The sequence below is a fragment of the Scyliorhinus torazame genome, chromosome 15 (assembly GCF_047496885.1).
Source record: "Scyliorhinus torazame isolate Kashiwa2021f chromosome 15, sScyTor2.1, whole genome shotgun sequence".
NCBI lineage: Eukaryota > Metazoa > Chordata > Chondrichthyes > Carcharhiniformes > Scyliorhinidae > Scyliorhinus > Scyliorhinus torazame.
In genome coordinates, this window is record NC_092721.1 from 37,490,350 (window position 1) to 37,497,163 (window position 6,814).

The 6,814-nt window shown below is 46.1% G+C and overlaps 1 non-coding gene across 1 annotated transcript; it reads right to left on the reverse strand.

Moving 5' to 3' along the window:
• Positions 1-4,902: 4,902 nt before the first annotated feature.
• On the reverse strand, positions 4,903-4,974 carry trnae-uuc (transfer RNA glutamic acid (anticodon UUC)). The gene has a single exon. It is a non-coding gene; the product is annotated as a tRNA-Glu (tRNA).
• Positions 4,975-6,814: the final 1,840 nt, after the last annotated feature.

A 6,814-nucleotide genomic window follows, 5' to 3' on the forward strand; every position in this document is an offset into this window, starting at 1 on the left:
TAGCCTCACGAGATACAGGGGATGTGCCAGCGGACTGGAGTAATGCAAATGTGGTACCATTGTTTAAAAAGGGATCGAAGGAAATGCCAAAAAAGTATAGACTAGTTAGTCTTACATCAGTAGTGGACAAATTACTAGAATCAATCCTGAGAGATAGGATTGGCTGTCACATAAAAAGGCTAGTCAGGGATAGTCAACATGGATACGTTGAAGGAAAGCCTTGTCTCAAAAATTTGATTGAATTCTTTGAGGAAGTGACAAGAAGAGTTGATGAAGGTAGTGCAATGGATGCTGTGCACATGGATTTTAGCAAGGCATTTGACGAAGTCCCACATGGCAGATTGGTCAATAAACTGAGAGCCCATGGGATGCAGGGCAATGTGGCGAACTGGATGAAAAGTTGGTTTAGTAACAGGAAACAAAGGGTAATGGTCGATGGCTGCCCTTGCAATTGGAAAGTTGTTTCAAGTGGTGTTCTTGAAAGCTCGGTATTGGGACACTTACTGTTTGTGTCACATATTAATGATTTGGACGTGAATGTGGGGAGCATGATTCGGAAATTTGTAGATGACACAAAGATTGGCCAAGTGGCAGACAGTGTAGAGGATAGCTATAACCTTCATCTGACATGGATGGATTGAGTGATAAAATGGCAGGTGGAATTTAACACAGAGAAGTGTGAGGTCATGCATTTAGGAAGGTCAGACGTTGTAAGGAGTAGACAATAAATGGGAATACACTAAGAGGGGTAGATGAAGTGAGAGACCTTGGCATAGAAGTACACAGGTCCTTAAAGTCAGCAGTTCACGTAGACAGGGTTGTTAAGAAAGCATATGGAATGATCTTCTCATTGGCGGAGATATAGAATATATAAGTAAAGATATAATGTTGGAATTGCATAGGACACTGGTGAAGCCACAACTGGAGTGTGTGCAGTTCTGGTCACCACATTACAGGAAAGAAGTAATTCCTCTGGAGAGCTAGCAGAGGAGGTTTACAACAATGTTGCCAGGGCTAGAAAAGTGTAGCTTCGAGGAGAGATTAAATAGGTTTGGATTATTTTGCTTGAAACAAACAAGGCTGAGGGGTAACTTAATTGAGCTGTATACAATTATGAGGGGAAGAGATTGAGTCGACAGGATAAAATTGTTTCCCTTGGTGGAGAATTCTAAACCAGGAGACACAGATTGAAGATAAGTGGCGGAAGTTGTAGCGGGTACATGAGGAAGAACATTTTTACACAGGGGGTAGTGGGTGTCTGGAATTCACTGCCTGAGTTGGTGGTGGAGGCAGAGACCCTAAACACTTTTAAAAGGTACCTAGATTTGCACCTTAAGTGCTATAAGCTGCAGGGCTATGGACCGGATGCAGGAAGGTGGGATTAGAAAGGGTATTAGGAGTCTTCTGGCTGGAATGGACAAGATGGCCTCTGTCTGTGCTGTAACTTTTCTGTGATTTTATGATTCTAGGTTGAAGTAAGTTGCCCATGACATAGAAAGTAAAGGGTCAGAAGGTAGGTTTAGGCCCAAATAAGATGCCACGAGTGCAAACACTCTGATTCTACCTCAAGACAGTGGCTAGTGAAAGGATGAAATAAATGGCTAAGGAATGGACTTTTTGGCTGGGGTTGAAGGCAATTGTTTTAGCCAATTGGAGGGGTTTAGATTTCTCAGGAATCTTAGTTGCAACTAATTTTTCCAGGGCAGTGCTGAATTATATCACAATTTTTGTTAATTTTACGGTTCAGCTTTAGGAGTAAAAAAATATTGACATGCCCAGCACAAACATATTATATTTTGAACTTTCCGTCAATGCTTTACGGAAATTGACACAAATTAGCTCTCAATGTGGTTCTAACAAATCATGTGACGTTTAGCATTTTACTTTAAACAGTATCAAATATATGGCAACTACCTAAATAAATGTGACCAAAGGTAAGGATACTTCAGTCATTTGTGGAACTTACACATTCCATTGTTTAAGAATGGGTCAATACCTAAAGACTACAGGGTTTACAAACTGTCAGTCTCCATGTTTCATGCTGTGTGAAAGGGAATATCAATATATCATGATATATTCCCCCATTGTAATTAAACTAGATGGGTCTCAGAAGTGTTAATCAGTAGTCATGTGGGTAGCATGTGGGTGGTGTGGTGTTGCAGTGGTTAGCACTGCTGCCTACAGAGCTGAGGACCCAGGTTCAATCCTGGCCCTAGGTCACTGTCTCTGTGGAGTTTGCACATTCTCCCCATGTCTGCATGGGTTTCACCCCCACAACCCAAAGATGTGCAGTTTAAGTGGATTGACCACACTAAATTGCACGTTAATTGGAAAAAATAAATACATTTATTTTTAAAAATCAGCAGTCATGTAATCCAAGGTGGTTTCACGATCTGCACCCTTATTACCCAGGACCCAGCTGATCCATTGGAACCATCAGTCATCAACCAGGCTGAGAACCAGAATCTGAAACTAGCTTCAAATCATCAAGCAACCAAAGTGCTTAAAGCTATCCCAGTATCAAAGTTAACTTGAGAACCAACCTCTTACATTTTCAACTACAATGAACCTCGCAACCTGCAGTGAATCCTTTGCTTTACGTGACCCCCCACTTCAATTTTACATCACCCAACCCATTCAAGAAACCACAAGCCTGCCATTTGGAAGACTGTAACTTGTAAATCAAACGCTGAATTAATTGTAATCTGTAAAAGGGCACTACTGTCATCAATATTCAATGTGTGTGTGTTTGTGATCGAGTGTGTGAAAATGAATAACCTCCTTTATTTTATATTCACAAACGTTTGCTGCTGAATTATTACCCCAAAGCTGAGAAAGAACACAACCACTTTCCAAAGAAAACATGCTAATTATGGACAGTGGAAAGCAAGCATATTCTGCGTGTGACAATAGGAAGTCATTAGACAGGAGCTATAATTTCACTGATGTACTCAAACGAAGAAAGGAATAATTTCACTATTAATTTTTGAATTTCAAAGAAAACTGGTTTGTCAAATCTTGCATCACTGCACTAGATGGGCATCGTTATTGTGTTTTATTTTCAATACACGTAATATTTTTTTTCTCCAAGATTGTGTAGTGAGTGCACCCCTTTGAAGCTATGATAGGCCGGTGTTATTCAGGTTGTTAAGAAAATCTAGAGAGAGTGGATCATTTACCCATTCAAACCTGCACTGTTTAAAATCAAGGTGTGATTGTACTATACTGCAATTCCACCACACACCACATGGTGAGTTCTTGCTGACCTAGTGGAGGTTTTTGGTGGATGCTGGAAACCTGCAATAAAAACAAAACAAAAGCAAATAAAAAACATGCTGGAAATCCTCAGCAGGTCTGTCAACATTTGTGGAAAGGTTTGCAACTCTGTTTCTCTCTCCACAGACAGGGGGCGGGATTCTACGACCCCCCCGCCGGGTCGGAGAATCGCCGGGGGGGGCGGCGTGAATCCCGCCCCCGCCGGCCGTCGAATTCCCCGGCACCGGATATTCGGCAGGGGCGGGGATCGCGCCGCCCTGGTCGGCGGGCCCCCCCCCCCCCGGCGATTCTCCGGCCCGCGATGGGCCAAAGTCCCGCTGCTGTCATGCCGGTCCCGCCGGCGTGAATTAAATCACCTCCCTTACCAGCAGGACCAGGCGGCGCGAGCGGGCTCCAGGGTCCTGGGGGGGGGGGGGGGATCTGGCCCCGGGGGGTGCCCCCACATTGGCCTGGCCCACGATTGGGGTACACCGATCCATGGGCAGGCCTGTGCCGTGGGGGCACTCTTTCCCCTCCGCATCGGCCATAGCCTCCACGATGGCTGACGTGGAGGTTACCCCCCTGCGCATGCGCGGGGATGACCTGATGCTCCCGTGCAAGCGCCGACTTCTGCCGGCCCGCGGAGTCCCTTCGGCCCCGGCTGTCGTGGCGCCAAAGGCCTTCCACGCCAGCCGGCGGGGCGGCAACCACTCCGGCGGGGGCCTAGCCCCTAAAGGTGAGGGCTTGGCCCCTAAAGATGCGGAGAAATCCGCACCTTTGGGGCGGCCCGAAGCCGGAGTGGTTCACATCACTCCATCCAACCGGGACCCCCCCCGCCCCGCCGGGTAGGGGAGAATCCCGCCCCTGTTCAGTAGTTCCAGCGTGTTATGTTTTGAGCTCTGAATTCAATTGGAAATAAAAAATTGAAGTTGCATTTCAGCAGTGTTGAATGTCCTGATATGGGACGCATGAAGAACGTGTCTCAAAGATTTGTTCAGATAATATCAGGGGGAATGGAAGTTCTTGGTGACCAGGAATGAGTGGAGAAACAGATGCTCTTTTCACCAGGAGAGAGAAGTTAAGAGGAGATGTGACAGAGTTATGGAAAAGAATTAGAAAAAACAGGGAAATACAACAGCTAATTTCATTGAAGCTTCAGATAAGCATGTGAGAGAGATAATGACTACGAAAGACAATTAGACTCTAATTAATATTGGAAAGATGTTCCTGCTTGTAATGCAGGTGTGAATGAATTTGTATCAGGCAGTTCATTTTTTTGATTCCCTTGAAATTATATAAGTAAACATAGTCAAAGATTTGGTCACGAGCCCATTATTTATAATAATAATCTTTATTGCCACAAGTAGGCTTACATTAACACTGCAATGAAGTTACTGTGAAAAGCCCCTAGTCGCTACATTCCGGCGCCTGTTCGGGTACACTGAGGGAGAATTCAGAATGTCCAAATCACCTAACAGCACGTCTTTCGGGACTTGTGGGAGGAAACCGGAGCACCCGGAGGAAACCCACGCAGACTTGGGGAGAACGTGCAGACTCCGCACAGTGACCCAAGCCGGGAATCGAACCTGGGACCCTGGCGCTGCGAAGCTAACCACTGTGCTACCATGCTGCACATTTAAATGCTCATTCCCATACCGGGAGTCGAACCCGGGTCGCCTGGGTGAAAACCAGGAATCCTAACCGCTAGACAACATGGGAGGAGTTATTATTACGGCAATTTCTTCCACTAAACTACCAGGGAAACCATCCCCCCCCCCCCTCAAGCGTATATAATTAACAATGGACTCATTGATGTGCCTGGAAAATAATGAACTAAAACAAAAAGTAAAGTCCAATATGAACGTGTAATGAAGTGGGGCGTCATTCTCCGGCCCCCTGCCGTGAATCCCGCCCCCGCCGGTTGCCGAAGTCTCCGGCACCGGATATTCGGCGGGGGCGGGAATCGGGCCGTGCTGGTTGGCGGGCCCCCCCGCTCGATTCTCCGGCCCGGATGGGCCGAAATCCCGCCGATAAATTGCCTGTCCCGCCGGCGTGGATTAAACCACCTTTTGAATGGTGGGACAAGGCGGCGTGGGCGGGCTCCGGGTCCTGGGGGGGGGCGCGGGGCGATCTGGCCCCGGGGGGTGCCCCCACGGTGGCCTGGCCCGCGATCGGTGCCCACCGATCCGCGGGCGTGACTGTGCTGTGGGGGGCACTCTTTCCCTCCACTGCGCATGCGTGGGAAACTGTCAGCGGCCACTGACGCTCCCGCGCATGCGCCGCCCGGGGATGTCATTTCCGCGCCAGCTGGCGGGGCAACAAAGGCCGTTTCCGCCAGCTAGCGGGGAGGAAATTCCTCCGGCGTCGGCCTAGCCCTCAATGTTGGGGCTCGGTCCCCAAAGATGCGGAGCATTCCGCACCTTTGGGGCAGCGCGATGCCCGTCTGATTGGCGCCGTTTTGGGCGCCAGTCGGCGGACATCGCGCCGTTTCGGGAGAATTTCGCCCGTGGTCTCTTTTTAGCTGTTGTAATCAGCCAATTGTAGAAATGAACAAAAATATTTGAAATGTTGCTTGGCAAACAAGTAACAATATATATTTTAGTTAAATAGACAGCCAACTTGCAATCTAATTTAGTTTTATTCTATATTAATCTGAATGGTCTCAATTCAGGCCAGTTGGGATCAAACCTCGGTGCTCATCCCCGATCCACCCAGATCAAATTTAGCTTTGATGCATTCATGAATAGTACTGTGCAATGAGATTTCAATCCAGCAATGTGGACTGACAAATTCAACATAACAAATTGCATTATATATACTACTGGTCTGACCAAAATCTTATGTTATGCTCTGGTTAATAAATATTGGAAAAGCTTGCTCATTAATACTTGTGTTTTAACTTGCAATTGGAAAGCAATTCCTGTTATTTGATATCTTTATTTTAAATTCCCCTGCTCCACCGCACCCCAACTCTCTTGCTTCGAAGATCTGACTAATGGCAGAGTTCACACTGGTACCTTACGGGACATCCCCATGCGACTGTTCTTTATAGGTGAATGTGGAACAGGAATATCAAGAAACTATTCCCGGCACATTATTACGTACCATTCTAGAACAAAAATAGTGGCTTCTGTTATTTTTCCCTTCAAAGCTCAGGCTAATTACATTGGATATTTATGATCCTGCTATTAACCCAGCAGTTAAAATTGTGATTAACCTTCCGCACAACTCTAAAGTTGCCATTGCTGCTGAAACAATGGGTACCCAGTAACTGGTTCAATGTTGATAGGATAATGCTACCTAGTCAAATATATTACCTTTATTTTTAGTTTTTAACGCGTTCATGATTAACGTCAACCTTTACTGATGTGTAAAACAATTATAATAGTGTTACATTTAATATCCGTGCCATTGATGTTGGTAACTATCTTTTGATTCTGATGACGTGACTGCCACAGCCTAACCTAGTGAGAACAAATCAAAGTGGAGTTGTTGTTTCAGCACAACTCTTTTCTTGGGCAAAATAGATTTTAATTGTTGATGAGTTGAAAGCACATTA